Below are 17,816 nucleotides of genomic sequence, written 5' to 3'. Positions count from 1 at the left end.
AATCAACCGAAATGTTCATAGATTTGCAGAGGGATCTCCAGAAGCGGGCGGTGAATTGAACACCTCGGTCAGAAACAATATGTAAAGGAAGACCATGAAGACGAAAAATATGGTGAACAAAAATCTTTGCCAATTCGGGAGCAGAAGGTAAACCTGGGAGAGCGATGAAATGAGCCATCTTGGAGAAACGGTCCATGACCACGAAGATGACGGTGGAACCAGAAGAATGAGGCAGATCAGTGATGAAATCCATAGATAAATGTTGCCACGGAGTGGAAGCTACTGGCAAAGGATGTAGAAGCCCAGAAGGTAGTTGCCTGGGAATCTTATTCTTGGCACAGGAAGGACAAGAGGCGACAAAACTTTGGACATCCTTAGACAACGTTGGCCACCAGTAAAAACGAGAGATCAAACGAAAGGTTTTTTTGAAACCAACATGTCCAGCCAGTTTGGAGGCGTGACCCCAAAGTAAGACACGTCTCCTGTTCCCTTCAGTGACAAAGGTCTTACCCGGAGGCAACGAAGTGAGAGAGACTGGAGCAACTGTGATGACTCTGGCAGGATCAATGATGTGTGCAGGCTCGTCCTCCAAATCCACCACCTGGAATGACCTAGACAGAGCGTCGGCTTTGGAGTTTTTATTTCCTGGCAAGAAACGAAGTTCGAAGTCAAACCTGGTGAAAAACAAGGCCCACCTGGCCTGCCGAGGATTAAGTCTTTGCGCAGAACGAATATACGCCAGATTCTTGTGATTGCTGTAGATTATAAAACGATGTAAAGCCCCTTCTAAGAGGTACCGCCACTCCTCTAATGCCAACTTGATTGCCAAAAGTTCTTTATCACCGATGGAATAATTTTTTTCTGAGGAGGAGAAGATCTTAGAGAAAAAACCACAGGGCACAAGACGACCAGAAGAGGATTTCTGCGAGAGCACAGCTCCAGCTCCAATTGCAGAAGCATCTACTTCAAGGATGAAGGGTTTATTGGCCACTGGACGATGAAGAATAGGAGCTGAGGCAAAGGCTTGCTTGATGGACCGGAAAGCCTCTTTGGCCTCAGACGACCACAGATGAGGATTGGCACCCTTCCGAATCATGGAGGAGATTGGAGCTGAAAGAGAGGAAAAGTGAGGTATAAACTGCCGATAGTAGTTAGCAAATCCAAGAAATCGCTGAATTGCTTTCACTCCAAGAGGACGCGGCCAGTTGAGCACGGCAGAAACTTTTCCCGGATCCATACACAAACCAGCGTCGGAAATGATGAAACTCAAGAAGGGTAGAGATGACTGTTCGAAGACACATTTTTCCAGTTTTGCGTACAGCCGATTCTCTCTCAAACGCTGAAGTACTTGCCGTACATCTCTTCTGTGAGTAGACAGATCTGGAGAGAACACAAGGATATCGTCCAAGTACACTACAACACAGGTGTAAAGTAGATCCCGAAAAACATCATTTACGAACTCCTGGAAGACTGCGGGTGCATTGCATAAACCGAATGGCATAACCAAATATTCATAATGACCATCTCTGGTATTAAACGCAGTCTTCCACTCGTCACCAGAACGGATACGGATCAAATTATAAGCTCCTCTGAGATCCAATTTGGTAAAGATTCGTGCTCCACATAGACGATCAAAGAGTTCTGGTATGAGAGGAAGTGGGTACTTGTTTTTGATCGTGATGGTGTTGAGACCCCGGTAGTCTATACATGGGCGAAGAGAACCGTCCTTCTTTTTAACGAAGAAGAACCCAGCTCCTGCAGGTGAGGAAGACTTTCGAATGAAGCCTCTGGCCAGATTCTCTTGAATATATTCGGACATGGCTTGAATCTCGGTAGGAGACAATGGGTAAATACGACCCCTAGGTGGAGTAGAACCAGGAACAAGGTCTATCGGGCAGTCATAAGAGCGGTGCGGCGGCAAAATCTCCGCTTCCTTCTTGTTAAAGACGTCCGAGAAAGCGCAATAGGCTGGAGGAATTCCCATGGATTCCGAAGCAGACCGAGAGGAGGACGCAGGCTTGACGGGAAGCAGGCACCTGTTCAGACAAGACTGTCCCCACCGTAGAACATCTCCAGTACGCCAGTCCAGCGTGGGTTCGTGATCTCTCAACCAAGGAAGACCCAAAAGGAAAGAATGAGACAAAGAAGGTAAAACATAAAAGGCCAATTTCTCACGATGAAGAGCTCCAATCTGAAGTTCGACTTCCTCCGTAACCAAGTTGACGGTCTCCCGCAAAGGCTGACCATCGACGGAAGCTATTTGTCTAGGAGTCTCCAAGGGTCTAACAGGTATCCCAAGCCTGTTAACAACCTCGAGCTGAACAAAGTTCCCAGCCGCTCCTGAATCAACATAAGCCTCCAGAGAAAAGTGACGGGAACCTAAATGTAGAATAACAGACAAAACCAGAGGCGGAGAGGAATCATAACCACCTAGGAAGGACTCTCTTACCTGTCCTAGGCGGATGCGTTTCCCGGCTTCTGAGGACAAGCGCGTAAGAGATGAGAGGCACTGCCGCAGTAAAAACAAAGACCTTGTGCGAGTCTCTCCTTGCGGCGTTGCTCAGAAGACTTAAGGCGATCGACCTGCATGGGTTCAGGAGAAGATGAAGAAGCCACCGGGGCTGCTTGAGAAAAAGAAGTCCCTCGAGCAACAGTGGTCTGGCGAAGAGGTCTCCTCTCTCTGGCAAGCTCACGAGTGCGCTCCTGAAAGCGCAGATCAATGCGTATGGCCAAGGAGATAAGATCATCCAAAGAGGTGGGAGTGTCCTGTCCCGCCAACTCATCCTTAATCCGTTGTAGCATGGCTAAAGGGTGTGTAGTCGATGGGAGGTATGTGCCACATAAGTGCCTTGTTACTGTATGGTAGCCCAGGGGTATTTCTGTCTTGCACATAACCATGTAAATATATGTGTTTCAGGACCTGTGGTAATGTCAGACCACATGGCTAATCATGTGATGGGTTACTGGGTGTGGTTAGCTCTATTTAAGACTGGCTAATGCTTTACACAGCAGATATGTGTGGAGGTGAAACCCTCCTGAGTGTGTTACGGCTTCAGGACTGAGCCGGAAGAACTGGACACTTGTTTTTCTTTGCCTGAACCAAAGGCTATTTTGTTTTCTGTTGTTTTGCCACATGGTTTATGAAGCAATAAACCCAGTGAACTTTAAAGGAACACGTCTCCTGAGTGTCAGCCGTCGCAGCTGAGTGAGTGGAACCCCTACAATTGGTGGAGAATGCGGGCATCGTTCCCAGCGGAGACGTGAGTTTATTTTTGAATGTCCTGGGTCAAGGCTGTTGCAAGCCAGCAAGCATTGCCGGAGAAAATGGAGGACTTGCTGAAACACTTGGTCCAGCAGGAGCAAAGGCAGCAAGAGACCAACAGGCTGTTGATGCAGCAGATACAACAGAGCCAGCAGGAGCAACGGCAGCAGATGCAGCAAAACCAGCAGGAGCAACGGCAGCAGATGCAGCAGAGCCAGCAGGAGCATCAGCAGCAGATGCAGCTTCTGGCAACCGCCATCCAGGGCAAGGCGAGCGCCCCAACCCCAGGTTTGGCTGATGACACCCACATCCGGAAGACGGTAAGACGCGCATTGCAGAAAATGACTCCCGGGGATGATGTTGAGGCCTTCCTGACGGTGTTTGAGAGGGTCGCTGAGAGGGAAAAACTTCCGCAAGAGCAGTGGGCAGAGGTACTTGCGCCATACCTGACAGGAGAACCCCAGAAGGCGTACTATGATTTGACCTTGCAGGATGCCAAAGAGTATCACAAATTGAAAGCCGAGATTCTCGCACGTTTGGGGGTGACACTGACTGTCAGGGCACAGCGAGTTCACTCCTGGGGCTATCACCGGGACAAACCACCTCGTTCCCAAATGTTTGATCTGTTGCACCTGGTCCAGAAATGGCTGCAGCCAGAATCCTCTGCGCCTGCACAGATGGTAGAACGGGTGATGATGGATCGGTTTGTCCATTCCCTCCCGAGGCCTATACAGTCTTGGGTTGCCCAGGGTGATCCCCAGAATGCCGACGAGCTGATCGGACTGGTTGAGAGATACCAAGGGTTGGAAGGCTCCTTCGGGAGGCAGCCCATGCCGTACTGGGGGTCCCAGAAGGCAGCTGAGTCCCAAAAAGGGGTGGTGCGTCCAAGGTCACAAAGGGTGGGGGAGGTGGTGCCCAAGGTCCCCACGGGTGATATTATTTGTTGGAGGTGCCACAAGCCAGGACATATAGCTGCCCGTTGTTCCCAAACCACTGAGCGGATGGACTGCAGCATGGGACGCCGTTGTTCATACTATGCGTATCCAGCCTGTAGTGTGAACTCTCCATCTAACGAGGGACCTCAAGCGTGTCCCGTAAAGGTGAATAGTCGAGCAGTAACGGCACTGTTAGACTCGGGGAGCCTAGTGACCCTGGTGAGGGCCACTTTTCCTCTCCACCTGCTCCCAGGAAAGAAGGTCGGAGTGCGGTGCATACATGGTGATGCAAAGGACTACCCTATGGCCAGAGTGGACATTGAAACGGCATGTAGCACTGAGTCCCACATAGTCGGCGTAGTTCAGGACTTGTTGCACCCTATAATTATTGGCCGGGATTTCTGTTTGTTTTGGGATTTGTGGGGAAAAGGTTCTGAGCTCCCTGGCAGGGAACCAGTGAACCCTGGAAGGGTATCGCCACACCCAGAGGCAGACAGCTTTCCTTTTTGTGTTCTGGTTGGGGATGAGGAGGAAGTATCCCCTATATCTGACATTTTGGAGTTAGAAGTTACCGGTGAAAATTTTGGGACTGCCCAACATAGGGACCCCACTCTGAGGGAAGCCTTTAATAATGTCACAGTTATTGACGGGGTGGTACAGGAGCCGGGGGCAGACACAAGATTTCCCCATTTTCTGTTGAGGGGGGAGTTGTTGTACCGGGTCACGAAAATAAGGGAGGAGTTGGTAGAGCAGTTGATAGTGCCGGGTCCATATAGACGGAAAGTGTTGGACATGGCCCATTCACACATCTTGGGTGGACACCTGGGGGTGGAAAAAACGCAGGAACGGGTTGTGCAGAGGTTCTATTGGCCTGGGTGTCACCGGGAAATAGTGAACTATTGCAGGTCCTGCCCTACATGTCAGCTAACTGCTCCCACTCCTCATTTCCGGAACCCCCTTGTGCCACTGCCCATTATTGAGGTACCGTTCGAGAGAATTGCCATGGACTTGGTCGGTCCCTTAGTTAAATCAGCTCGGGGCCATCAGTATATATTAGTCATCCTGGACTATGCCACACGCTATCCTGAGGCAATTCCCTTGAGAAATTCTTCCTCAAAAAGCATAGCCCGCGAGTTGGTCCATGTCTTTTCCCGGACAGGTCTGCCAAAGGAGATCCTGACTGACCAGGGTACACCTTTCATGAGCAAGGTGATGAGGGAGTTGTGCAAAGCCCTGAAGATCTCCCAGTTGAGGACCTCGGTGTACCATCCCCAGTCAGATGGCCTAGTTGAGAGGTTTAACAAGACACTAAAGAGCATGCTGAGAAAAGCTATAGAGAAAGACGGTAGAGACTGGGATTGTCTCTTACCCTATCTGATGTTTTCCATTCGTGAGGTTCCACAGGCCTCCACAGGGTTCTCACCGTTTGAGCTTCTATATGGCCGACATCCACGAGGACTCCTGGATATAGCCAAGGAAACCTGGGAGGCCGAAGTCACGCCCCACAGAAGCGTCATTGAGCATGTGGCCCTGATGCAGCAGAGGATTACAAAGGTGATGCCTATCGTGAAAGAACACCTTCTCCAAGCACAAGAAGCTCAAGCCAGGGTCTACAACCGGTCTGCAAGAGTGAGGCAGTTCAATCCGGGAGACCGAGTTCTTGTGTTAGTTCCAACGGTGGAAAGCAAGTTCTTGGCCAAATGGCAAGGGCCATATGAGGTTGTCGAGAAACTTGGTGAGGTAAATTATAAAATTCACCAACCAGGAAGACGGAAACCATTCCAAGTTTACCATGTCAACCTCATCAAGCCATGGCAAGATAGAGAGCCAACAGTAACTCCGTCATTGGTAAGCAACCCAGAAGGTGAGGTTGGAGCGGTTACTATAGCAGAGACGCTATCAAAGACCCAGAAACAGCAGTGCCGGGAGTTACTCCAGAAAAACAGGGACCTGTTTTCAGAATTGCCAGGATACACGAAGGTCATAGAGCACGAGGTCCTAACAGAGCCACATGTGCGGGTGAATGTGAAACCATATCGTATTCCTGAGGCTCGTCGAGAAGTTATCTCCAAGGAAGTGGAGCGTATGTTGAGGCTTGGAGTCATTGAGGAATCCAAGAGCGGTTGGTCGAGCACAATTGTCCTGGTCCCAAAACCTGATGGAGAGTGGAGGTTTTGCAACGACTATCGGAAGTTGAATGAGGTCTCCAAGTTCGACGCTTATCCCATGCCCCGTATTGATGAGCTCATCGAAAGGCTTGGGCACGCCAGATATATATCCACCTTGGATTTGACAAAGGGGTATTGGCAGATCCCCATGGCACAGGAAGCCAAGGAGAAGACAGCCTTTTCGACACCTGATGGATGCTTCCAGTATGCCCAGATGCCGTTTGGCCTACAGGGAGCTCCGGCGACCTTCCAGAGGGCTATGGATAGAGTCCTTGCACCCCATAAGGCCTACGCTGCTGCGTACCTAGATGATATCGTCATCTTTAGCCCGGACTGGGAGAGTCATCTGGAGAAAGTCCAAGCGGTATTTGATGCTATAAGAGAGGCCGGATTTACTATAAACCCGAAGAAGTGTGCCTTGGGTAAAGAAGAAGCTAAGTACATAGTGGGTCATGGAGAAATAAAACCCCAAATCAGTAAAGTGGAGGCAATTCAAACATGGCCAAAACCAGTTTACAAGAAGCAAGTTAAAGCCTTCCTGGGAATCGTGGGATATTACAGGAGGTTCATCCCAAATTTCGCCACGATGGCTGCGCCTCTGACTGACCTGCTAAAAGGGACAAAACCAGTAATGGTTAAGTGGTCCGAAGAAACAGAGTCAGCCTTCCAAGAAATGAAAAACGCTTTGTGTAAGCAACCCGTTCTGATGGCCCCAAACTTCAAGAAAGAGTTTATTCTTCAGACAGATGCCTCAGATGTTGGGGTGGGAACAGTCCTTTCCCAAGAACTACATGGGGAGGAGCATCCTGTTCTCTATCTGAGTAGGAAGCTGTCCTCATCTGAAAAGAACTACTCAGTCGTTGAGAAGGAGTGCTTGGCCATAAAATGGGCAGTGGACACATTACGGTACTATCTGCTGGGACGTAAATTTAGACTGGTATCTGACCATGCCCCACTTAGGTGGATGAGGGAAACGAAAGGGAGAAATGCCAGAGTCACCCGTTGGTTCTTAGCCCTGCAGGACTTCAGTTTCCATGTGGAACATAGGGCCGGAAAGCTGCATGGTAATGCGGATGCCCTATCAAGAATCTCTTGCTTAGTGGGGGAAAGTGCCAAGCCCCACGGCTTTAGGCAGAGGGGGGAGGTATGTAGCATGGCTAAAGGGTGTGTAGTCGATGGGAGGTATGTGCCACATAAGTGCCTTGTTACTGTATGGTAGCCCAGGGGTATTTCTGTCTTGCACATAACCATGTAAATATATGTGTTTCAGGACCTGTGGTAATGTCAGACCACATGGCTAATCATGTGATGGGTTACTGGGTGTGGTTAGCTCTATTTAAGACTGGCTAATGCTTTACACAGCAGATATGTGTGGAGGTGAAACCCTCCTGAGTGTGTTACGGCTTCAGGACTGAGCCGGAAGAACTGGACACTTGTTTTTCTTTGCCTGAACCAAAGGCTATTTTGTTTTCTGTTGTTTTGCCACATGGTTTATGAAGCAATAAACCCAGTGAACTTTAAAGGAACACGTCTCCTGAGTGTCAGCCATCGCAGCTGAGTGAGTGGAACCCCTACACCGTGAAGACAAACCACGCCAAAAAGCTCCAACCAAAGCCTCATTATTCCACCCAAGGTCTGAGGACAGAGTCCGGAAACGGATGGCGTACTGGGCTGCTGAGAGAGTACCCTGGTAAAGGTTAAAGAGGGACTCAGTGGTAGAGACCAGACGACCAGGTTCATCAAAAACCTTACGGAAGGTATCCAGGAACGGATTGAGTTGGGAGACCAAAGGATCATCACGCTCCCAGAGGGGATTAACCCACGCCAAAGCCTCACCCTCCAAATGGGATACTATAAAAGCAACCTTAGCTCGGTCGGTAGGATAAAGTAGCGGAGACAATTCAAAATGCAACTGGCATTGATTAAGAAAGCCGTGGCACGCTTTAGAATCCCCACCATACCGAGGAGGTCTAGCAAGTCGGGGCGAGGGTTGTGGCGCAGAGACAGGAGTGGAAACAGAGGCCACATTCTGGAGGGAGAGAAGCCGATCATTAATGGAGGCCATAAAATTCAAAATATGGGACTGAGTGTCCCGTTGTTGACCTAGCTCCTGCTGAAGGGCAACCAACTGCGGAGCAATACCAGGATCAGAAGGCTGTAAAGCCGCTAGGCGAGACTCCATATTCTTTAAAAATGACATGATCCTAGTCTGGTTTTCACGCAAAAAGAGTAACTCCTTTTGAGTGGCAGAGACTCCAGCGGGGTCCATGGCCTGATGTTACTGTGACGCTGTAAGAATCTGGCTGCACTCGGATGTCACCCGAGTGCAGTCCTACAGAGCATGTAGATTCAAACAGTGAAAAACGGAGAGTGGACCCACTGGACCGTGATGACGAACCCCTCTCGGACGAGCTGACCAGGTGGACCGCCCCCTATACAGGGAGAGTTAGGGGCAGGCCCGTGAGGGACTATCGCCACGGAAGCTGGAGGGTCGACTGAGATCAGATGGGAACACAGCAGGCACAAAGGGAAAGAGGGAACAGAAAGGAACTACTGAGACAAGGGAGAAGATGGGAATGCTACGGAGGCACGGAGGCTGGCAGGACAATAAGGAGACACCGAGGCTGACGGGAGCAAGGAAAAGATATAGGAGCCGGGCAGGTACCGCAGAGGAAAAGGAACTGAAGGAACAAGGCAGGAACACAGGAAACAGGCAGGCACTGCAGAGGGCGGAGGAGACCCAAAGTCAGAGAGCTAGGAAGGCACAGAGACCACAGGTGGCCAGAAGCACTTGTAAACACAAATGAACATCAGGCACAGAGAAGCAGCAGGAAGCAGTTTACATAGCAGCATGGGAGCTACTTCCGGGTTACAGTCCTCCAGGATGACGGAGAGGACAGGAAAGAGCACCAACAGAGGAATCAGATGTGCGCACGCGCAGAGCTGAATGCGACGCTCGCGCGCACCCGGCGAGCTGCAGTGGGGAGAGGCGGCGGCAGCAACGGCATGACACTGGGTGTATGGGTGGATGACAAACTCATATTCAGTGGCCAGTGTCAGGCAGCTGCTACAAAGGCAAATAAAATAATGGGATGCATTAAAAGAGGCATAGATGCTCATGAGGAGAACATAATTTTACCTCTATACAAGTCACTAGTTCGACCACACTTAGAATACTGTGCACAGTTCTGGTCTCCGGTGTATAAGAAAGACATAGCTGAACTGGAGCGGGTGCAGAGAAGAGCGACCAAGGTTATTAGAGGACTGGGGGGTCTGCAATACCAAGATAGGTTATTACACTTGGGGCTATTTAGTTTGGAAAAACAAACAATAAGGGGTGATCTTATTTTAATGTATAAATATATGAGGGGACAGTACAAAGACCTTTCTGATGATCTTTTTAATCATAGACATGAGACAGGGACAAGTGGGCATCCTCTACGTCTGGAGGAAAGAAGGTTTAGGCATAATAACAGACGCGGGTTCTTTACTGTAAGAGCAGTGAGACTATGGAACTCTCTGCTGTATGATGTTGTAATGAGTGATTCATTACTTAAATTTAAGAGGGGACTGGATACCTTTCTGGAAAAGTATAATGTTACAGGGTATATACACTAGATTCCTTGATAGGGCGTTGATCCAGGGAACTAGTCTGATTGCCGTATGTGGAGTCGGGAAGGAATTTTTTTCCCCAATGTGGAGCTTACTCTTTGCCACATGGGTTTTTTTTTGCCTTCCTCTGGATCAACATGTTAGGGCATGTTAGGTTAGGCTATGGGTTGAACTAGATGAACTTAAAGTCTCCCTTCAACCTTAATAACTATGGACCAAAACAGCCAAAGGGATGTAAATCAAATGGCAGAATCGCAGTGTGTACCTGCGTACAACCGTAGGCCTGAACATTAGATGCAGCTCAGGTGCACAAAAGCCAATGGAGAAACAATGGAAAGTGAGCGACCAAGAAGAGAGTAAGGACAGAAACAAAGAGTGGGAGGAGAATGAGTGTGATCATAACTAGACATGAGCGAATGTGCTCAGAAACATGCGATCCCTGCATGTGTTGCAGCTGTCAAACAGCAGCAAAACATGCAACCGCGGTGACTCGGACATAGCATTTGACCACACCGAAGACACCGTTAGCAGATGAGCATGCTCAAATAACACCTTATCTCAGCATGTTCACTCATCACTAATCATAACAAAAACCAAGATAGAGACTGGGACAAGGCTAGAGGCTATGAGAATGCTTATTAAAGATTACAGACGATCAAGGTACATCAATGTTTATTATGCTGAATAACAGCCGTGTCATATGAGTAAAGGTACTGTCACACTAGACGATATCGCTAGCGATCCGTGACGTTGCAGCGTCCTCGCTAGCGATATCGTCCAGTGTGACAGGCAGCAGCGATCAGGCCCCTGCTGGGAGATCGCTGGTCGGGGAAGAAAGTCCAGAACTTTATTTCGTCGCTGGACTCCCCGTAGACATCGCTGAATCGGCGTGTGTGACACCGATTCAGCGATGTCTTTGCTGGTAACCAGGGTATACATCGGGTAACTAAGCGCAGGGCCGCGCTTAGTAACCCGATGTTTACCCTGGTTACCATCCTAAAAGTAAAAAAACAAACAGTACATACTTACCTACAGCTGTCTGTCCTCCAGCGCTGTGCTCTGCTCTCCTCCTGCTCTGGCTGTGAGCGTCGGTCAGCCGGAAAGCAGAGCGGTGACGTCACCGCTCTGCTTTCTGGCTGCCCGGCGCTCACAGCCAGACCAGAGAAGCAAAGCGCCGAGGACAGACAGCGGTAGGTAAGTATGTAGCGTTTGTTTTTTTACTTTTTAGGATGGTAACCAGGGTAAACATCGGGTTACTAAGCGCGGCCCTGCGCTTAGTTACCCGATGTTTACCCTGGTTACCGGGGACCTCGGGATCGTTGGTCGCTGGAGAGCGGTCTGTGTGACAGCTCTCCAGCGACCAAACAGCGACGCTGCAGCGATCCGGATTGTTGTCGGTATCGCTGCAGCGTCGCTATGTGTGACGGTACCTTTATACAGATGAAAGGCCGGGGGCATTGTGTCACTGCCAGCATTAAGCACATTATATAATGGGAAGCAGACTTGGAGTGTGTGTATAGAGGAATGGACAAGTAGCTGACAGTTGCTGGAAAGGCAAACTTTGGCTGCTTAAAGTCTGATTAGAGGTGCTAATCAATGCAAGGTGCCTCCAAGGCAGACAATATGGCTCCATATCAGAGACCTCACATGGCAATAAAAGTGCAATATTTTCCATGCCATATCTAGAAAATCCAAATTTGACACCATGCATGGAGATATACAGGATCAGCGGGCAAATTCACATCAGTGGGTAAAATTGCAAAAGGTTTTGGTAACTGGCAACCCAGAGGAGCAATATCTCCCTGAATTATGGATATCCCATACTCGTGTGGTATGAGTGATTGAAGGAGGCTTGATAAGATGATGACTATTGTTTCTTTAGGATGTTCCACTGAATAAAATCAGCCGTCCCCCCTCTTACCTCAGCTGAGGAAGGAGTGAGGGGTGTAATAGACCCTTTATTACATTTCATCTACCAAATATCAGGATCACAACCCAGGAGAAGCAACAAGTACTGCAGATCCATCTACATTTCCCATGGTGTTCTTCTCTGCCCAAAGCTTTCACAGATCCAATTCGTAAGACAGATCTGTGTGTTATAATTTTATTTTATATTGTTTTTGCCTGTATGTATGACTTATTTTATCTTTTCTAACCTTTTTAAGTACTTTACTTTTTATATATTAAATCTAAAATTGTATAAGTTTGTTCCTTGCTGCTCTTAATGTACCCACAAACCCTGAAGAGGGCGAGTATAGCTTGGTGTTATACCCAGTGTGTGCCTGAGTGTAAGAAGATTACCTTTGCTACGTTCACACTAGCGTTGTGCGCCGCTGCGTCGGCGACGCGACGCACAACGCACCGAAAAACGCGTGCAAACGCACGCAAAAACGCTGCGTTTTTCGACGCGTGCGTCGTTTTTTGATGAAAATTGGACGCAAGAAAAATGCAACTTGTTGCATTTTCTTGGTCCGACGCTAGCGTCAAAAAAGACGCACGTGTCGGAAAACGCAACAAGCAAAAACGCATGCGTCCCCCATGTTAAACATAGGGGCGCATGACGCGTGCGTCGCCGCTGCGTCGCCCGACGCTAGCGCGACGCACACTAGCCGAACGCTAGTGTGAACGTAGCCTATCGGGTGCTCCGGAAACTTGATGGCATGTGTGACCCGAGGCAGGCATCTCACTGGCCCATCAAAACGTCAAATGGTGGCAACAAAAAAATGCGGAAATTGGGTCTGAGGTGTGAGTAGCTCATTGTCCATTTATTACAATAGGCGAGTGGACAAGTCAGTGTGGGAACTGGAGTCCCCTTTACCCTAACGTCCAAGTCATGTGTGTCGCTAGCGCTGCTTGGTGGCGGCAGTAGGACTGTTCCTGACAAATTGGTGACAGCGGGTGGGATCGAGATTCTTGACATGGAGCAAATGATTTAAAAACTTTGAGAAGCAGCAAATTACATGGTTTTTAATTAAGGTAGCTGCTGTAAGTAAGAATAAATGTTATGAGTCCTACACCTACTGTAACATGTTTTAGCAGCTAATCAACAGACCTACAGTAATTATGCTCAATATTAAACAATAAATGTATATATAAAATAGTATTAAAATATTACTTTTACCAACAATATTGAACAGAATGACGTTCAGCTTAGCGATTCTGCCTGTAGAGCGAGTTAAAAGCAAAAACATTGTGAATTCATTAAAATAGTAATGGACATAGAAAAATATCTGATGCATTTTAAGACTGGCTGACTATTTATTGAGTAATTAAGAGTCAGACTAACCCAATCAGATATTTTTCTATGCCCATGATAGTAGTTTAATGAAACCACAATAAATAATTTTATTTTCCTTTTGCTTTTAACTTACTTTGTTCAAAGTGGGGAAAATGTTTTTTTTTCAATTCAGCAAGCTGCTTAAGGCTATGTGCACACTTTGCGGATTCTGTGCGGATCCGCAGCGTTTTTTGAGGTGCAGAAACGCTGCAGATCCGCAATTGATTTACAGTACAATGTAAATCAATGAGAAAAAAAAAATGCTGTGCGGAAACGCTGCAGTTTAAAAGAAGTAGCATGTTGCTTCTTTTTTGTGAATCTGCAGCGTTTTTGTACCCATTCCATTATAGAAAACTGCAGGGGTAAAAAACGCAGAAAATCCGCATGAAAACCGCAGCAAAAACGCACAAAAAACGCTGCGGAACCGCACAAAAAACGCGACAAATCCGCAGGTGCGTTTTCTGCCAGGAAAGGCAGAGTCCACACCAGAAATTAATAAGCCTAATCCGCAACGTGTGCACATAACCTTATACTTCACAAATCTTATCCATGCACAGCTGAGGAACCAGATTAAACTACATGGAAATACTGGATGGGGTGAACTGTATCCATAAACTTTCCGAGATTACTATTGGTTCAGCCCTCTAAAACAGTCACGGTCTCATGTAGTCCCTTGGAAAATTACCTCTACCCGTGGACTAGAGGAAGTAGTCTTAAGATGATCATTGACTTTTTAGTAGCATATCTAGGCATGTTATGTGACATGAGCAAAGGTTGTTGTGCAGTGAGGGGGAGGAGGTGAGCTGGGATCATCACACTTTGTGATCCTGTATTATCTGTGTTATCGTTCCCTGTAATTCAAGTAAATTTTCCAGTAATCGGTGTAAAACTATTACTCCTAGTATTCTTTGGTGACAAACTTCTATAAATATCAAATCGGACAATTTAGATGGCCAGCAGAAGGGGCAGGAAGTGCATTGAAATTTCTTTGAGCCAATTGGATGCCATGTCTATGGTATTGTTTACGTGGACTGACCAGCGACACACAACTGCCGATGGGTAAACCTGGTGATTGGCAATCATTTAATAACCTGTTGATACAGGCCGACCAAAGTAAAGGACGTACACCGAGTGATGTGTAATAGACTGCTCAGTGCGCACAAGCTGCCATAGTTCTTGGCCATACGAGTCCTCTTTACATAGGACATTGTGCCTCAGAGAGCAATGATCTTTTGCAGTGCATAAAAAGATCATTTCACCCAACAAACAAGTTTTGCTAGTTCAACTGGTAATCAGCCACCTGGTTACACCAAAAGATTATCGTGACACCAGCATTCTTAATAAATGCTCATTTACAATAATCTTTTAGTGTCAACACCGCATTAATTACTGCTGTAACCGTCCAAACGATAGCCAGCACTCACCTTTTCATAAAAAATCCTACGTCAGAGGTTTAAAACAACGATTCACAAAATGGCGCTAAAACTGAACAGCAGGAGTAGAACACATCATATTTTCAGGCATTGCATTAAAGTTATTTATTTATTTTTATGAAGATTGAATGCCAGCTATGATTTGGTCCATTTTGGCCATTTGGAGCATTTTTGCCATGCACCCGACCAGGTGAGCCAATTTGGCAATCAATTAATTCTACGTGCAACACGGAAATTGACAAGTGCAAAGATATTGGAAATCGATATGGCACATCTGTATCTGTAGTATATATAGCAAGCCAAGTTCTTTGTAAGGCTGCCGTCACTCGCAGTATTTGGTCAGTAGTATACATCAGTATTTGTAAGCCAAAACCAGGATGGAACAAATAGAGGAAATGTATAATAGAAACATATGCACCCACTGCTGGTTTTGGCTTACAAATACTGATGTAAAATACTGACCAAATACTGCTAGTGTGACTGCAGCCTAACAGTGATCATGGGGTAGGACCCTACTGAAGCACAACATACCGGCAGCGAGCCACATCCCTTCACACAGAACATATATAACATGCTACCTATTCTTTGCAGAACCAAACCTATAAAGGAAACAAGTCAAATGTCTACATACAATGATTCTGCCCCAGGTTTAGGGAATATAGTACTACTGATGTAGGGAGATTTTTGTTTAACAACTACAATAAAATGTGCTTAGAATTCTGCAATAATTGTACACCAATACCCACACAACAGTTTAATATACAGTAAAATATTGTACTACATGGAAATATGTATATGACAGGAGACTACTGGATAGCCCCTACCGGGCCAACTCATTGCTACAGAAGAGGCTACTGCTCATTTACAAGACGCTGATTACTTGCCTGATCTCAATAGTCTGTAGTGTAGCTGCTGAGGTTTCCTGCTTCTCTACAGCGAGAACTTCCTATTTTACCCTATACTGATCTGCACACATTTTTTTTTTATTTTTACACAGCGTGTACAGAGCTTCCAGCCATTAAAATGTTAGGAAACATGACGAGCAAAAAAAATAGAGGCGTTTGTACGCCCAGCTAGGCCAATGACAAGCAGGCGGTCTGCAGAGGGAGCCCCCTTCCTTCCATAGAAGGTGCTGAACAACCTTTCACATACAGAACAGACAGCCGTGATCCCAAAGGGTTTGTTACAGAGCAAACAAGAGTTTGCCCTTTGTACAGTAAAGATTCACATTCATGGTTGATACACAACAAACTTCGCTCTTATCCAGACCACGCTTCATATGACAGATATTTTTAAAGCGTTTTTTTTTAGCCAAGCTGCATTTTGTCCTTTTCTAATACTGCAGAATGCTCTGTGTGTACCGTACTTTGTTTTTTTACTGCCGTAAATCCCTCATCTTAAGATGCAACCAAAATACTAAACACTGAATAAAAGGGTCATAAATATATAACCTCAGTAAAGAAATACTAAGGGCAAGATGAGTATTGTGCAAAGTGAAAATCATGCAGGGAAAATAGAGGCAATTAGGAGAGAAAAATGTATCAAAGGGCACTGGAAATCTCAATAAGTTCTGTAAGATGCTAAATGGGGTACTTTTAAAAGGTCTCCGACGTCTGATCAGACCATGGTCCCTCCTATGTGAGAAAAATCAAAGTCTGACAATTGTCCTGAGTGCCCGCTTCTTGTACAGAGAAGGTAAAGTCTTTTCTCAAACACTATGAAAATCTGACAGCACTCAGTTGATGGATTACAAATAGATTTGCATTGTTTATTAAGATCAGACCCTTGGCTCAAAATTGGACATGTATCCATAGTGTTCTGTGGACCATTTGGTCTGAAAATAAATATAAGCGTGTGAATGGCCCCATAGATCACAGGTACGAGTCCCATCTGACTACTCACTGCAACTGTATGCAAAAGTCAGACATTCAATGATGCCCAAGACTAAATTGTTAAGTGTCAGGGGGAAAAAAAAAATCCTGTAATTTTTCTTAAAAAAAAGCAGAAGGCATAAACTATAAATATATATGGACAGCAACAACACAATTGCTGCATTGTGTAAATGTAAATTTGTATAGTTAGTTACACAAATAGTTACACAAAAGCAGAAGCTTCTATTCCCAACCTGCCCTTCACTTACCTGATGATCAGTTGCGATTTTCTGCCTGTTATGTTATCGATCCAGTGATCAAAGTCTTATATAGGAAAACATCACACTGTCTAAAGTCTAAAACACTCTCTGGCCGACACCATCAGGTTCTTATCTGTGGCACGATATCATTATGGCCATTTTTAAATATTGGGTTCAAGTCAGTGTATCCACTTGTCTTACAGGCTTTGGAGTAGTGAGGACAGCAGTTCAGCATTATAGGTCAACAGAAGTAGGACAAATGTTATAAGAGTCAAAGTCATGTATTGGTCATCCAACCTGAAGAATGGGCCGGTCACAACTTTTAAAGCAGTTAAAAGAAGTTACAGAAGACTGAACATACGCACAGCAATGTTAACCCAACTTGCAATGCACATGTTCATATTTCTTGGTTTTTAGCACCTTCACGTGGAATGCAGGAAGATTCCTCATGAAGAATCTATGTGCACAAACCCTCATGCTCCATATTTCTAAATGTCTACATGCGTCTTTTCTATGCATGCGTTGTGTTGCAGAAATGCAACATGTAGTAATTTCTAGCGGCGTTTTTTGCCGCAAAAAAACCTATTGCTGTCTATGTAAATGCATGCGTTTTTAAGCACATGCGTTTGCATGCATTTTTAAATGCATGCATTTTAATAGAAAAACACAAGAATACACACTAATAAGCCAACCCCAAACCCTAACCCTAAGGGATCCTAACCCTAACCCTAGGGTTAGGGTTTGGGTTAGGATCCCTTAGGGTTAGGGTTAGGGTTAGGATCCCTTAGGGTTAGGGTTAGGATCCCTTAGGGTTAGGATCCCTTAGGGTTAGGGTTAGGGTTAGGATCCTTTAGGGTTAGGGTTAGAGATAGGGTTAAGGTTAGGGTCAGGATCCCTAGGGTTACTAGGGATCCTAACCCTAACCCTAACCCTAGCTATTTCTGTTTAAAGTGGGTTTTCTTGTTGATTTTGATGATTGGCAGCTGTCAGACACTTTT

General features: G+C 46.4%; 1 protein-coding gene across 2 annotated transcripts in view; it reads right to left on the bottom strand.

Moving 5' to 3' along the window:
• The window catches only part of LOC138648011 (flavin-containing monooxygenase 5-like), a 59,819-nt gene extending 42,785 nt beyond the window's left edge, over positions 1-17,034 (bottom strand). The window contains exon 1 of one of the 2 annotated variants that reach the window (XM_069737468.1): positions 16,828-17,034. The gene's annotated coding sequence lies outside the window, so the exon portion shown is untranslated. Of the gene's footprint in view, positions 1-15,571; positions 15,838-16,827 lie in introns of those variants that run through there. The other variant, XM_069737467.1, reaches the window with a different exon arrangement.
• Between the last annotated feature and the right edge of the window lie 782 nt (positions 17,035-17,816).

The sequence above is a fragment of the Ranitomeya imitator genome, chromosome 8 (genome assembly GCF_032444005.1).
Source record: "Ranitomeya imitator isolate aRanImi1 chromosome 8, aRanImi1.pri, whole genome shotgun sequence".
In the NCBI taxonomy this organism is placed as follows: Eukaryota; Metazoa; Chordata; class Amphibia; order Anura; family Dendrobatidae; genus Ranitomeya; species Ranitomeya imitator.
The sequence above is the reverse complement of the archived record's forward strand: the minus strand, read 5'-3'. Positions and strand labels throughout refer to the sequence as shown.